Source organism: Nanorana parkeri, unplaced genomic scaffold, assembly GCF_000935625.1.
Source record: "Nanorana parkeri isolate BGI_ZX_2015 unplaced genomic scaffold, ASM93562v1 scaffold19, whole genome shotgun sequence".
NCBI classification, from domain to species: Eukaryota; Metazoa; Chordata; class Amphibia; order Anura; family Dicroglossidae; genus Nanorana; species Nanorana parkeri.
Genome location: NW_017306287.1, coordinates 294639 through 311521, shown reverse-complemented (window position 1 = coordinate 311521; position 16883 = coordinate 294639).

Sequence of the window (16883 nt, the reverse complement as noted above, 5' to 3'; positions counted from 1 at the left end):
AGCACCACAGCGCTGAACTAATCCCAGAAAACGTCATTTTTGCTCACTTTGTTGGCTCGGACTCGGTATTGGAGCTTTGGGGACTACTCGTCAGAGAATGCAGAAAAACAATCCTTTCCTCTCTCTATTTTTATCACATTTGTTTGTCATTAAAATTACATCCTACATTGATGGCATCATTGCTTTATCTCTCCCTGATGAAAAAGTATCCATTGACATATAGCAACGATCCTTCCTGCTGCTTTCCACCACCGGCACTTTCAATTGGCCACCCTTCCTTTTACAGTCCGAGTGTAGACTCTCTCGAAATATGGTGACAGGTACACTTTAGCAGCAAAGGATCCGCATAGACACGTGATGTGGGACAACCATACGGGCTCAGATCAGCTTTGAACGTATTCTGAAATGGTCTTTGGCACTGGCAGATTAGACACAGTAGGCAAGGGGTGGGGCAACTCGCAGCCCTCCGTTATTGTGGAAATACAAGTCCCATGAGGCATTGCAAGACTGGCATTTACAGGCATCACTACCAGAGGCAGAGACATGTTGGGAATTGTAGTTAAAGCACAGTGTGAGGGCTGTAGTTGCCCACCCCTGCAGTAGACTTATAGGCAGCAGAGACAAACAGGTGCTCTTTGAAGAGGGAGTGAACTCTGCAAGCTGTACCCCAAAATATGGCAGGCAGATGCCAAAGAACAAGGACTGGTATTGTCTGTGGTCTCACTACAACTGATCTTTACCCCATTAATGACTTGCCATGCCTTGTTCTGCATTGAGTATGGAGGAGGCCATCTTGGTAGAGGCAGGGCTTTATTTCCTCATGTCAGAGCCCCCAACACAACAGTCTTCAGCACAATAGGGATATCGCCAAATCTCACTCCAAATCTACTCCAATAGTATTTGCTAGATAGATAAATCAGCTTCCTATCTTGTCTAGAGTTGCTCTTTAAAGAACTCCACGAATTTAAAAAAAACTAAAAAAAACGTTCCCTTGCAATGGGGCTAGACACGCACTGCAAGGGTTAAGCACTCATTTTGTATAGCCGGCTCAAATAAAGCAGATATTCTCGCCTGATCCTGAACCCCGTGTTAGACCGGTCCCCGCAGCCTCTTCGCTCCAGAGGTCTAAGGACCGCTGACGTTATCACGTCTTGTGCACATCCATTGAGTTGCATTAGACGCAAGGATGCCGAGGGACATAACACAGCTGGAGCGGAGGGAAACCATTGAGTAAGTAAATAGTAAAAAGTATAATTTATCATAAATATATTTTTTATAAGTGCAAGACTGGCATTTACAGGCATCACTACCAGAGGCAGAGACATGTTGGGAATTGTAGTTAAAGCACAGTGTGAGGGCTGTAGTTGCCCACCCCTGCAGTAGACTTATAGGCAGCAGAGACAAACAGGTGCTCTTTGAAGAGGGAGTGAACTCTGCAAGCTGTACCCCAAAATATGGCAGGCAGATGCCAAAGAACAAGGACTGGTATTGTCTGTGGTCTCACTACAACTGATCTTTACCCCATTAATGACTTGCCATGCCTTGTTCTGCATTGAGTATGGAGGAGGCCATCTTGGTAGAGGCAGGGCTTTATTTCCTCATGTCAGAGCCCCCAACACAACAGTCTTCAGCACAATAGGGATATCGCCAAATCTCACTCCAAATCTACTCCAATAGTATTTGCTAGATAGATAAATCAGCTTCCTATCTTGTCTAGAGTTGCTCTTTAAAGAACTCCACGAATTTAAAAAAAACTAAAAAAAACGTTCCCTTGCAATGGGGCTAGACACGCACTGCAAGGGTTAAGCACTCATTTTGTATAGCCGGCTCAAATAAAGCAGATATTCTCGCCTGATCCTGAACCCCGTGTTAGACCGGTCCCCGCAGCCTCTTCGCTCCAGAGGTCTAAGGACCGCTGACGTTATCACGTCTTGTGCACATCCATTGAGTTGCATTAGACGCAAGGATGCCGAGGGACATAACACAGCTGGAGCGGAGGGAAACCATTGAGTAAGTAAATAGTAAAAAGTATAATTTATCATAAATATATTTTTTATAAGATGAAAATGTTAAATACAATATACAGTGTAATTATAATAAAAAAATTAAATATAATATGTCAAAATAATAATAAAAAAATGTAAAATAGACCTCTGGTCTGCTCCGGTGCGGTATCTGGTCTGATCGAAAAATACAAGATATTGTTTTAAAATGAGGAGCCTTAGCTTTATATGTTGTGTAACCAAATATAGGCCGCCCTGGGCACCGGCCCTTGAATGTCCACACCAGACCGCCAATGTTTTTTCTTTTTATATACTTATTGAGTTTCAATACTGACTGTTATGAAACCTGTTTATAATGCTAATAAAAACGTATTCAACACTAAAACGAGGAGCCGTTGAAATTAATTCAATTACGATTTCAACCTGCTTCCCTAGGGTCACCATACACCAGGGGTGGGCAACTCCGGGCCTCCAGCTGTGTTTTAACTACAAATCCCATGATGCATCTGCCTCTAGGAGTCATGCCTGTAATTGACAATCTTGCAATGCCTCATGGGACTTGTAGTTGCACAACAGCTGGAGGGCCGGTTTTTCTTACCCCAGCCCTGTACGGTACAATCTGACTGTAGAGTCTTTGTACAATCAACTTTAGATTTACCAAAACTATGTTATAAGAGGACCAACCCAATCAGGCAAGCCCTTGCACTAGATAGATCTTAGGGCCCCGTCGCACCATATCCGGTGCGGTTTGAACCCGGAACGCACTGGATCGTATAGACTAAGCGTTCTTGGGTGGGAGGGGGTGTGGCAGTGCCATTCATGTCAATAGAACCACAGACACCCCCCGCCCGTAGTGCGTTCGCCCACGTCGGGAAGGCGAGGTACAGGAATGCCCTTCGTTCTGGTGCAGTGCAACCTGAAAAAATGCTGCATGCACTAGGACATTGCCCAATCAGATTGTAACATGAGGGGTGAACTTTACAGAGACAAAACAGCAGATTCACATTTTAAAAGGGCACGCAGCTTCTTAAAGTGAATCTTTCACCAAGCAAATACCTGCACAAAATGCGCCAGATGGAAGCTGCCAGTCTCTGCATGCGAATCTCGGGGGGGGCTAATCTGAATCTCTTCGCTGCAGCTGTCATCTCCACCTGAGGGCTCAAAAGAGTGGCAGCTTCCGTCAGAGTCTTCACTTCTACCTTGAGATTAGAGAGAGATCCAGCAACAAGGCAGTTAATGAGCCAGCTCCAGGGGCTGCAGAATGACACAGACTTTCCTCCATCATTCCAGGCACTCCTAGCATGAACTTCAGAAGCTGATTATAGGATGGAGCCTCCACCCCCTTTCGCTGAAAATCGGGTACTTTGACGGCTGCAAGGAGACCCCCCCACAAAATGAGGTTGTCTCTTTCCTGGAAAGTCCTCTTAAGAGACCATAGCCAGCTGTTCATTAAACTAATAAACTGTTTGCTGCCATGGCAACCCCCCTAAACCATTTTTCCAGGCCAAGGGAAACTGGAGGAAGGAAGGCCACTGTACGGGACCGCTTAACTGAAAGCACTAAATCTTTTCCTTCAATAACCTAAAGAGTGACAACAACCTCCTATCCTCTACAGCCAAGGAAGGAGCCATCTTGGCCTCTATTGGGTTTTGCAGTTGCCATGGTGCTGCACTTGTGATTAGTTATGACAACCAGCCATTTGAGGCCTTAAAAGTTTAGGTTAATAGTTGGCATGCTTTACGAGTTACTGTTTTGGGAGACATTAAATTGGTGGGTAAAGTTCAACCGTAATAAACTAAAAGAGGAACTTTACCCACCAGTTTAATGTGGGTGGGTAATATGCATTTAGTGTCCAACCCCCAAGTTAAACACTTCATGGGTTGCATTAAATAATGATGCAAAGCAGATTTACCAGTTCAGATGATCCATAATCAAATAAACCAGATATTGTTCATTGAAAGACTCAAGAGTCTATCAAAGGATAATGTTAAAAGTAAGGATGCACCGATACCGGTTTTTCGGTATCGAGTGCCAGTACCAATATTTTGCTTTCAGTGCTTCCACTGGCATGGAGCCGGCTTCCGGGGCAATCAGGGAGCCGGGTTGCAGGTAATGACATGCTGCCTGGCTTCCTGATTGCCCGGGAAGCCGGCTCCATGTTGTTTGGCCGGCTTGATTGTGATTGATCGAGAGACCGGCTTCCCGGCCAATCAGGAAAACGGAAGGCGGGTCATTACTGTGCCATGGTGGGCAGGTACACAAAGCAATTTTTATTGTCACCTGGAAGACCATTAGTCGCATGTTATTTCTCATTAAAACATACCTGTAGTAAAGTATGTTAAATAAGATCCAGTCTGTGTGTGGTGACATGCTGCTGTGAGGTGAGTTGCGCTATGTAGAATTGCAGCATGTCTGCGTTTTTTATGCAACCCACCTTAACACAGCGTTGTGGTGTTAACAGACCACATAGAAAACAATAGGTTTTTTTTTCTCTCTATGTGCAGACCATGGAGATAGTGTGAATGAGCCCTTAAATGGAAAAGGTTGCCGACCCCTGATCTGGCGTTCTGTAATCTGGTGTTGTAGGATGGGAGCTACCTGATAGCAAAACCAGCTACCCTAGCAGTGATAAGGCTGGGCTTGGTGTAAACCCTGTTCACCCAAGCCCACTCAAAAATGTGACCGCTACAACCTCCTCCCGACCCAATCCATTGCAGAGAGGCACATTTCCTGTCCCGCAGCCATACATCACAAAGGGGCAGGGAATGCTTCAGCCAAGGGGAGTGGCAGTTTTGAGTGGGCTTGGGTAAACTGGGTTCACACCAAGCCCAGACTCATCTCTGTTGCTACATCACATTTGCAGGATACCAGTCCTCCGACAAGATCTTCCCCAGTACACATTTTTTTAAGCCCTGATGAATGGGGTCCCTTAGCATTCCTGAAACGCGTTGGCATATTAACCAAACTTTGTAACAAACTATTTACGGTTTGCACAATGGTGCTCTTTTTCCTCCAACCCTTAATATGTTGTTCCCATAATCTAGTCCTAGATCTGGCCTCATTGCCTGCATTGTACCACAATAGAAGCAGCTAGTGAAAGGCTAATATGTGTTCTAAAAGAGTTACAGAGATGACTTTATAGAAGCTGAATCATGCTACTAAAATGATTAATTGCTAGAAGCAACAACTGATTAGTAAACAGATGGACCAAATGGCTCCCTATGGTGTAGGCTACACAGTAGCAAACAGTGGCAATTAATCTCTCATGATCCCACATTGCTACTACATGCTACTTGTGTATCTTACTCCACAGGGAACCATTGGTCCCATCAGTTTAACAGTCACTACTTCTAGTGGTTACAGTAGCAAGAAGCTAAGCTATAAAAGATTTTAAAAAATGGCACCCTGTGTAGCTCTAGCTAAAATAAAGGAACCCTTTTGGCCATTACCAGCCCTAGCCCAGACCCCAGTGATCCTGATACCAGGGGAGCCTTTTGCTTTAGGGGTTTGAGTAGAGTCAGCTTCCTCCAGCTCTCTGGGGTTAACAGCGGCGCAGACAAGAGCCAAGAGTGATGTCATCTCGCATTATGTCATTTGCGGGCACGGCATGCTTCGTCTCAGACCAAAAGCGGAGGGGAGAAAAAGACGGATAGAATGTTTTCTTTTCTGAGCGGCTTTTGATGAATGGAATTTGTCCAGGACGGTAATGAGAGGAACAGCTTAGGATGAAATGTGTTCTGGGAGAGGTAAATTAGCTCCAAGAACCCATTGCTGGGGCCTGGAAGGATCTTCTCCTAATACCTTATCATAAAATGGTTGTTATATTGGCCTGGACGATGACAAAGTGTCTACTGAACTTCCAGTTTGTAGCCTGATTTAAAGCCTCTCATTACAGTTGGTAATCGCCCAGTAAGAAGAACGATTATTTCCTAGCAACTGGGCCTTTTAAACATCATAACACAGACATACTCATTAAGGTTTCATTAGCTTTTCTGCATGAAAAAGCTTTCCTGATAGGTCACAATGCAAATTAACAGTACTGTGTTTCATATTTCAGTCGTTGACCTTCAGCCTAGTGACTTTGCCTAGGCTAAGATGATGTCATCAGTCTGCTGCAGGCAGAATAAAAAAAATGTCCTCTCTCTCCTCTCCACCACTGATCGGCCTGTACAATGTACTGCTGCAGGGGGTGATCTGTGTCAGGTATTTGTAAAGTATCCATGGGTGAGTGGGGATGAAGCGCTGGACCATGACCTTTGCCAGGGAGCAGAGCACCTCCAGGTGGCACTGTGGAGCTGGAACCTGATCCTGCAGTTCCAGTGCTCACCTGCAGGTGTCTCCCAGCAATTAGTCACCACCTGGTGCTGATCTGGGAGGGTATTTAACCTCACCCTGCAGTGAGGCCTGTGCTTCAGTAATGTTGCCATATCCTGTTCCTGTTGCCTGTATCCTGTATCCTGTTCCTGGTGCCTGTATCATGTTCCTGTTCCTGCCTTGTACCCTGACTTGGACCTGACTCCTTTCCCTTACCCCTGAGGTCTCTTGATCAGTGGCTTCCCCCCTTGTTGTCCTGCTCCCCAGGGTTTGCCCTGTTGTCTCCAGGGTGTAATTGGAACTTGCAGTTTTACATGTTACTTGGGGGTGGTGGTGGGGGTGTTTATGGTTGTGGTGTTTTTGGTGCAGCTAATAAATTATAGTTCATAAGCATTGTTTGGTGTGGTCGCGTAATTGGTTCCCTTGTATAGATACCTGCACGCGGTGTGTGGGGACACCCGTGCAGGGTATTGTGACAACCCTTCTCTAATCAAATAGTAGCAATATTTGGGCCTCGGCAGCTCTTCACAAAATGAGGGCCCCTCCAAAGGAATGGAAGGCCCAGAAGGAGAAATCCACGTGAATGAAGACTAAAACAGAGCACAAGGTAATCGTCTCGAGAGTCCAAAAAAACCTTTATTGGCTTCACAAATGGCAACAAGAAGATGTGCCCAGCCAACGTGTTTCGGGGATCAGGAATCCCCCTTCATTAGGCAGGGGTGGGAATCCTTTGTGCAATTACTGAATCTTTTCACATTGTTTAAGCCCTAATGTAGGGGAATTCCTGACCCCCGAAACACATTGGGTGTGCATATCTTCTAGTCGCCATTTTTTAAGCCTGTAAAGGTTTTTTGGGCACTTGAGGCCTTTATCTGGTGTTATTTTTTAGTCTTCATTTACAGGTATTGGTAACCACACAGCCAAGAACTGCAGATTTGCGTGATTGTGTCATCTTTGAGCCAACCGAAAACCATGTTGCATATCTTTTGGAGCTGTTCACAGACAATGCCCTAGGCCAGGGGTGGGCAACTCCAGCCCTCCAGCTGTGCTTTAACTACAAATTCCAACATGCCTCTGAGAGTCATGCCTGAAACTCAGTCTTGAAATGCCTCATGGGACTTGTAGTGCCAGAACACCTGGAGGGCCAGAGTTGCCCAACCCTGCCCTAGTTCAAGAACCTCTTGGAAACATCCTACACCTTCATGATTCAAGAGCAGAGATATTATTCTGAATGAAGTATCCCATAACAACTGAGATTCATCTTGCAGTATTCAAATCACAGATACATAGGAGTTGACTTGTAAAATCTCTGCCCGGCCGCATGCTGGGTGAATGCCATTCACACAGCATTCCTGCCACTAGGTGGAGATGAGGAACATAGGAATTTCCTATGCTTCTTGGCTCCATCTAGTGACAGAAAGCCATGTGACCGGCATTTACTAAGGATGTCACTGAGCAGAAGTTTAAAAATCAACCCTATGTATATGTATATATAGATATATATATATATGATTTGACTACTGTGAGATGAATTTCAGTTTTTATGGGCAACATGCTGTGCGAAGTTTTATAAATCAAAACCATAGTGAACTAGGTTAGAAAAGGCTGAAATCCATCTGATGAAACCTTTTAGCAGCTCCATCAGTTTTTGTCTAGAGGAAGGCAAAATAAACCCCACGGGGCAACTGCTAACCATTTTGCCACACGTAGGAAAGTAAAACATCCAATTAGGGTAGTTGGACGTTGGATTTCCATGTGTGAAAAAAAAAGTTCCAATATTATAATCTGGTCATCATAACTTTTAACATCATAACATTTTGTAAGAATTTCAGTAAAAAATCAATAAATGGGGTTTAAACAAATCTAGTATAAATACCTGAGTCTGCCTTTAATTTAACTTCCTGAAATTCCATGCCCAACAAAAGGACCCTTTGGGAATGTGGGCTACATATGTGTAGTCCACATTCATTTATATCAGCATTTCTCAACCTTTCTTCCATGGAGGAACCCTTAAAAAAGTTTTTAGGTCTCAAGGAACCCCTACTAAAAATGAAAATTATGTTGACTTGATTAGTAGGTTATACGAAGAATATAATAAAGAATGGGATGTACTTAACACCCACCACCCACCCTCGCTCTTTGTAATAAAATTACCTTTAATGATAATCATGGAAAGAAACAAAGAATACATTATAAATAATATATTGAAAATTATGCACTATATAACAACATTATCTTCAGTGATAATCATGAAATTAAACAAATATGTTATAAATATAAGAAAAAATGTAAAATTTTAAGTACGATATAACAAAATTATGTGCAGCGATAATCATGAAATTAAATAATATATTATAAACAATATATTGAAAATTGTATTCTTTATGTAACAAAATTGTCTTCAGTGATGATCATGAAATGAAACAAATACGGTACTCTATTATAAATATGAATAATATAATGAAAATTTAAGTGACCCCTCACTTTGGTGGTCAGTTTAGGCAAGAGATCAATCTGCCCCTGCTCTCCACTTAAGGAACCCCTAGCAACCTCTGGAGGAACCCCTAGCAACCTCTGGAGGAACCCCAAGATTCCACGGAAGCCTGGTTGAGAGGCTGATATAGATCTAATATTACTGATCTCTGGATGGAAATGGCAGACCATCTGGAGAAGACAATGGCTGAGTATTTTTCTTCTTAGGAGGAGGAGCGGTTGAAGCTGGTGCGATAAGCGGGTAGAGTTATGGTGCGTCGTTCGAAATTTCGTTCAGTGTCAAGGACAGGGTTAAAGCCAGGCTCCAGCTGAATAAACAGAGGCAGAAATGGATAGAATAATATCCTCTTCACACAAGCCAAGGCATGCTCCGAACACCATGTGGGCCTTTGCAACCAACTGGCACGTTTTTCCAGCTGGAAAAGTGGCAGGAAATTTCGGCAGCGGTCTCTGTGCTGCGGACAGACTGAATATTTGTCCCGGCGACGGGTTCTTAAAGAACACCTGGTTTTCTTTTATTAAACCTGGAGGGTAGATATGCGGAAAGTTGGAAGAGTCGAAAGTAGATTCTTTTGTTTTGCCCAATGCGTCAGGTTGCATATAGTCACCTTCCCTTTGCTCCATTTGGAGAGCAACGAGAGCAAAAAGATATACCCAGTGTATTTAGGGGGGCATGTAACTCACTTCCATTCCTGGGGTTCTGGGTGCCGGATCGGCCAATCACCAAGCACTGCGGAAAAATGTTGGAAAACAATTCTCACTGTAAAACGCTTCTTTATTAAAATGTGGAAATAATGTCATGTTTTTACAGCCTAATAACAAAGAACAGAACATTTTTGGCAAAATGAATCTGAAGTAACAAAAAAAATACTCAGTTTGGCATACTGATCTGCTTCAAGGAAAAGAAAAACACCTACTGCTTTTTTTTGTATTTATAGAGTGTTGTTTTTAGTTTTTGTTTGTGTTTTAGTGTAGTTTAGTTGTTCATTTAGTGTTCTTTCTTGTTTTTTTACCCCATTTTTTGTGTATTCACTTGTTATTTGTGTAGGGTCACATACAATTTTAATTCCCTTTTTTTCAATATTTTTTGTTTCTGTGAGAGAAAAAAAAAAGTATTAAAACTATAAAACTAACATGTGGTCTTTTGTGGCCCCAGAACAAGTCTATGATAGTTGAAATGATCTTCTGTAACCCCCAGGGAGCCATTTAAAACCCATTGCATCCTTCAAAACTACTAAAACCCCCTGTCATTTCTCTTTCTCCATTGACTTTAATGTATTCTGCCCTTCCTACAGAAATCTTACCTTCAGCACTCTTCATTTATCAGTGTAAATGGAGAATCCTAGGGTTCATTTGGAGGGTTTCTAGCTATGTTTTGTCATTGTCCATGTTAAATAGGATATTTTGTATTTTTTAGCCATTTTAGTTTTATTTGCAAATGTGATGTTTAAGTTCTGTCCCCATTAAACTGTAAAATGTTACATAATGGAGAGTCCAACCTGACATAATGGAGAGTCCAACCTGTGCTGGTCTCTTCCATTAAGACTGTGTTGGTGCTTGATGTACACAGCGTGCTGCTCAGTGATTTGTGGACAGGGCCTGCAAATACATTGATTGTGTTGGATTTTTTCCAGCATAGCTCACCCTGACACACTTGGAAATATGTGTTTCCTCCCAGCCCTTTCATTGCTTGTATCCTATTCTAGGTTAAGTTATAAAGTTCAGCATTTTTCAACTTCTTTTTCAGTCACGGCCCTTTAAAAGTATGCAAAATCTCAAAGGCTTTTCGAGGTCTAAAATGTAAAAGTTTTTTTAAGGGGGACCCCACACAAAAACACACAGAAAAAAAGTGGGTTTATCCCTTCACATTAAAGTGCTCCCTTCAAATCAGCGTCACCCTTTGCATCAGTAGCCCCCCTTGACTTCAGGAGCCCCCCATTCACATCAGAAGGTTTACAGATTAAAATGGACCTGGCACCTAAATAAGCGTGTTCTGCATAGGAATCTAACTCGGTCCCACCACTTTCTTAATGAAAAACACATGGACAAACGAGCTACTGAAGCAAATGAAACATGTTTCAAATACATTCCTACAATCAAGAGATTGCAGTCCTGACAAATGAAGCTATATACACAAGCCCTTCAACAGGCCATACATGGGAAAACATCTGATGGGTCCTTATCCTGTTATGACTGGCTGTTGGGAGCTTGGGTTGGTCTTCCAACGTGTATCTTCAGGTCACAATTGTTGGGTACATCTTACATTTTCAGACTGTCTGCGGTCTCTCCTCACTGGCTGTAATCGGCTGCCCTGCGCCCCTGCTGCCAGCTATGATAGATCTTCAATCCAGCGGCCGGCAGCAATAGCCAGCCTGCTATTGACTATTTAAAATGTCAGTAGCCAATAGCAGGCTGGCTATTGCACCCACTCACTGCCTGGTGTCAATCAGCAGAGTAGGACCTAAAAGGGAACTTTTCTCCTTCAGGTCCCTCCTCTGCTGATTGACAGCAGGCAATGGGTGGGTGCAAAAGCCAGCCGGCTATTGGCTACTGCAATTTAAAATGGCCAATAGCAGGCTCTGTATTGCTCCCAGGCCCCTACTGTGTTTTCATTCAGCTGCCATTCCCCAGCTAAAGCCTATTGAAGTGGAAAGGTGACAATAAGGGTCTAATAGACCCTTAATGTCACCTTAAAGAGAACCCATAATTTCCCAGAGAAAAAAAAGTTTAAATAAAATTAAAAAACAAAGAAAATTAAAGTCCCCTACGTAACGTCCTAGCGAAAAAAAACCTGGCTCCTGGATTAAATGAAAACTGACATAAGCCCGTCAGCAGGCTATACATGGGAAAACAATGGCCATCTGATGGGTCCTTACCTTGCTATGGCTGGCTATAGGGAGCTTGGGTTGGTCTTCCAGCGTGTATCTTTAGGTCACCAGTGTTCCTTACATTTTCAAACCCAATTTTCAAAGATGACCATGGCAAGCTGGTTTGCTAAAGCAGCACAGACTCCCTTTACTCCAATTCTATGAAGTCTCCTCCAAAGTGTCATTGTTTATTCCCTTTACGACAGCGTAACACATATATGCAGCAGCATGGCGATTGGGCCTTAGCGCCCATCTGCCACCTATATGCATTTTGTTGGTGCATCCTCAGGACCATGGGCAAGCTGTCACCGACAGCTCATGGTCAACTATTGACAATCAGGAGCCGGTAGGATGGGCTCCTGATTATGTCATCACTGTGCAGCCAATCACGGTGAACAAATGAATTGGAGCCCCTCCTACTGTTCTGCGTCACACCCCATTTAAAGGGCAGGCTCCTGCTGGCAGTATGGGGTTAAGAGAGGAACGTCTAGTCACTATTCTGGCGCTCTTCACTGTATGTATGTGACAGGTCAAATGTATGATGAATTATTTACAGTAGGAATGTGGGAATGAATGTCTTATTGACTGTTAAGACGTGTGATCAATATGGTTGGTATTTATACCTTTCTTTGCCCTTCCTGTCACTGCGCTCCTGCAAACAGCACAACCATAGCTGGCAATAATGATTTCCAGGGACCCCGGACACTCAGCAAGTTTTAGATGACAACACCGCTAAAAGCCAGATTATATCAGAAATGGCTTAGTGTGCATTCATTATCACTGGTTTTCTGTTGACATCCATAGGGAGCATGTGTTTCTAAGAAAATATACATAATGATTCAAAAAACTTTAAGCAAACCTTTCCTTTATCCCCGTGCCTTAGGCCTCGTTCACACCAGATACAGTGCATTCTGGCCAGAACACACTGGATCGCATTGCGGCCAGTTCAGTATGTTGTCCGGCAGGAGGGGGCGTTGGCGGTCCATTGATGTGAATGCACCGTAGCCACGCCCTCCGGCCGCAATGCGATCGGCCGCACTGGATTGCAAGGCACATTATGCCTGCGGTCCGGTCTGAACAAAATGCTGCAAGCACTATTTTGATCGGACCGGACCTCAGTAATAATGTGCCTTGCGATCCCGCGCGACCAATCGCATTGCTGCCAGAGGGCATGGCTACGGTGCCATTCACATCAATGGACCGCCACGCCCCCTCCTGCCCCACAACATAGTGACCCGACCAAAATGCGATGCAATGTGTTCTGGCCAGAATCGGGCCGGAACGCATTGTATCTGGTGTGAATGAGCCCTTAAATCTGAACTCCGGCCTTCCCCTGCACAGTTGTACTGGCTCCTCTCCTGGACTGAAATCGCTTACACTGATCTCACTGAAAGATGAGCTCATCATTGTGCTGCTTCTCCTTTTACGGTCCAAACGCAGGCTGGGGGACAGATCCAAGACTGTCTTGGCGCACAGGAAGTGGGTTGAATGATGATGGCCATAAGACTGAGGACTTTAATATCCCTTTAAATGAGTTTTTGGGCATCAAAATGAACTCTACCGTCTGTTTTTGGTTTTTTTTCCTAATTCTAGTAGCTGCCCGCGTTGTTATAAATGACAGGTCCACTTAAATCATGTCGGGTAGACCTGAGCTTCCCAGGTGTCGCTATAGTCTGTGCCCTCGTCTTCTTCCTTATCCACATGTTTTTTATATCCCGTCTTTGAGAACAAAATGTTCCTTTTTTTTTTTTCCCTCCTCCTTTTCCCACAAGTTACGCATTTCATTGAGAGTGAAAACTTCTGCAGACTTCCCGCCATTAACTCCCTCCGAGCCGCTCCGTTTATTTGACCGATCGAAGCCTCCTTCGTCCAGCAGCTGAAGATCATTTTTGCAATTTTACAGACAGATTTTTTATTTTTTTTCCGTTGGGCATCAGAAAATAATTTGCTTTCTGAATTGGAGAAAATTGTTTTCATTCTCTTTGATTTTATTATACAATTAGTATCGATGGAAATAGCCGTGTTCTAATATGACAGAGATTTCAAAGGTTCAGCCCACCCCAAACCGATATTCAGATGTAGGTAGTTAAAGGGCCAATTGAATAAATATTCAATTGGCCCTTTAATATGAACGAAAACTAAAAACGTTCATTCGTTTCATCAAACAAAACAAATGTTTTCGGTCAATAGTCAGATAGACATTCTATTGTGGACCTCCGGTTGTGTAGTCCTATATTCAGGCCATGTTCTTCAATGCGCCCCCCTCCCCACAAAACAACCCCCCCAATGGAGAATGATAACCAGATGGCAGGGTTAGTTTTAATTTTGTCCTTTTTTAAAAAAATGTGATCACTTTTTTATTTACTTTTTTACATTTTTAGTTATCTTATTTTTTACTTTTTGTTTTAATTTTTTTTACATTTTTTAAAATTATTATTTAATAAAAGAACGCACCTGAAGTCTTATTACCAGTGATCTAGGCAACATCGCCGAGATCACTTGTAAACGAACGAGTGGCTTCCCCGCTCCACATTTTAGCTCTGTTTGCCCAAAGCCGGGCCTTGTGGAAAATCCAGCCCTGCCTACATCTACTTTTCTGCTATAGCTGTTGTGCATTGTGTGTATATATGACTGTGCAATGCAATAGGCCCCAGAGTGTGACCATGCTGTGTAGGGCCTCTGTACTCTGTACCTGGTCAGGCACGCCTCCTCTCTGCCATGCACTACAAGTGGGGGGGGGGGCTTTGCTTATCCATGCCAGCATAGAGCACTGGAGTGTGGAAAGCAGCTTTTAAAGTAGTATTAACTTTTTTCAATAATATATATCCTGATCACACAAAAATACATTGGGGCAGCACAGTGGTGTAGTGGTTAGCACTTCTACCTTGCAGCTGATCCGAATCCTGGTCAGGTCACTATCTACAAGGCGTTTGCATGTTTTCCCTGTGCTCCTGTGGTTTTCCTCCGGGTACTCCGGTTTCCTCCCACACTCCAAATACATGCTGGAAGGCTTCTGTCTACATCGGCCCTGTGTGTGTGTGCAATAGGGACCTTAGACTGTAAGCTTGTTGAGGGCAGGGACTGATGTGAATGTGCACTGTGTAAAGCACTGCGTAAATTGTTGGCACTATATAAAACTACTGTAATAAAAGAAATGGTACAGCAAAGTATTTGTTAACATTTTTGTCCGTGCACTTATAATCTTCATTTGTCCGAACAGCTCCAATTCTTTCAGCTCAGCTTCCCTGCTCTCAGCTCAGGTTCCCTGAACATCCTGTCCAATAAAAGCTCACAATGGGACTGCACAGTCTCCAGCAGATGCCCATCTACTAGCTTGTAGAAGGGAGGAGCAGGGGAATGGCTTGCCTTGCTGTGCCTGTGTGTTTGTGGGGACACACACAGCTTACTAGCACATGCAAGGGTGGCCACCTTTAAACACGAAGTCAGGACCGGTGCTCAGGGGACCAGCTGATTCTGCAGGAAACTAAAACTGTTAAACATCAAGGAGCCGTATCCATTGTAAGTGATTGCATCAGCATTTCAAATAGCATAAAATCCTTTTGACTTTAATATCACTTTAACCACTTGAGTCCCATTTTAAAATGGCGCTAGGATTGGCGGCTATTCATCCCAGCGCCTTTTTAAAACTGCTGATTGCTGCCAGCACTAGATCACTAGGGGATAATTATTAGTAGTGATCTAACAGATAATTCTTAGAAGTAGTATGCTGCTGCACATCTTAAGGCCTGGTTCACACCTGGGCGTTTTACAGCGTGTCCCTACGCTCTGTAAAACGCTCAACATGTGAAAACCAATGATTGCCTATGGGCATGGTTCCCACCTGGGCGTTTTACAGCGTATAGGAACGCGCTGCAAAACGCCCTACGCCCAAAGGAGTACAAGAGCTTCTTTGGGGCGTATTTGCCGCGCGTATCTATTGGGATACAGCCAGGTAGCCCTCGGAAACGTGCGTTTGTTGCGCGTTTTTTTTACCGCAAATCGCGGTAAAAACACGCGGCACGAAACGTGCGACAAACGCGCCTATTCGATACGCCTAGGTGTGAACCTAGCCTAAGGGGGGTTGTGGATCAGGTCTGCATTGACGAGATCCAAGATTTAAAAAAAATAGAAACAAACAATGATGGGGTTCAAAGAGCAAGTCATGCACACGCGCCTATAAATGATGATGGCTTTCCCTGGAACGCAGGGGGTTAATCGGTTGCATCATGTACACAGGGCAGCCAGGCAGAGAGCAGCGGGCAGGTGTTGTCTTTAAGCTATTTTTGGGGTTTGGGATCCGGATGGGTCATAGCCAGGCTTACCTCATCGCCGCATCCGTGGGAAAGTTTACACAACTCCAATCTTCTCAATAGTCCAGCAGGCCCTCTGGGGAGCTCTCACAGCGCCCCCCCCCACGCGCGCGCCGCTGCCAGAGACCGCATCAATGGCGTCCCATGCATGCAATGAGGTCAGTGTCAGTCGTTTCATTAAAAGCACATCAAAAACATGTTAAATCTTCAGCCTGCCCTGTCAGGAGGATGATTCATTTTTTTGTGGTGAATAACTTTCACAATTCCCAGTCGCCCTCCACGTCCACTCTCACAGCTTGACCTGTTGTTGGAATGCTTGCTTGCATCGCATTCAAAGGAGACCTGTGCTAAGAGAATGATGGAGACCGTAGGAGTGCCGCCTTTATTTTCTCCATTGGTGATATTAAAGTCAAAAGGTTTTTAAGCTGTTTCAAATGCTGCTCCTTGATATATAAAAGTGTTAGTTTCCTGCAACTGATTCCCTGAGCACTGGTCCTGATATCCTGTTTTTGGGGGGCTTCTTTACCCTTGTGTGTGCTAGTAAGCTGTGTGTGTCTCCACAAACACACATGCACAGGAAGACAATCCATTACCTTGAACCCTACTCCTCCCTCCTCCAAGCTAGTAGATGGACACTGCTGTGTCCCTTGTGATCTTGTACTGGACAGGAAGTTCAGGGAAGTTGAGCTGAGAGTTGAAGCTGTTCAGAAACATGGTGACTGTAAGTTTTTGGGCAGAAAATAAATTCTTTGCTGGTCGATGTATATTTGTTTGATCTGGATTCAGACTTGGAAAAAAAGTTTGAGAGTTTAATACTACTTTAAAGCCCAACTATAGGCAAATGTTGTCCGTTTCCCCATCGCTTCCATCTACAAAACCGATTAAAACTCAACAGC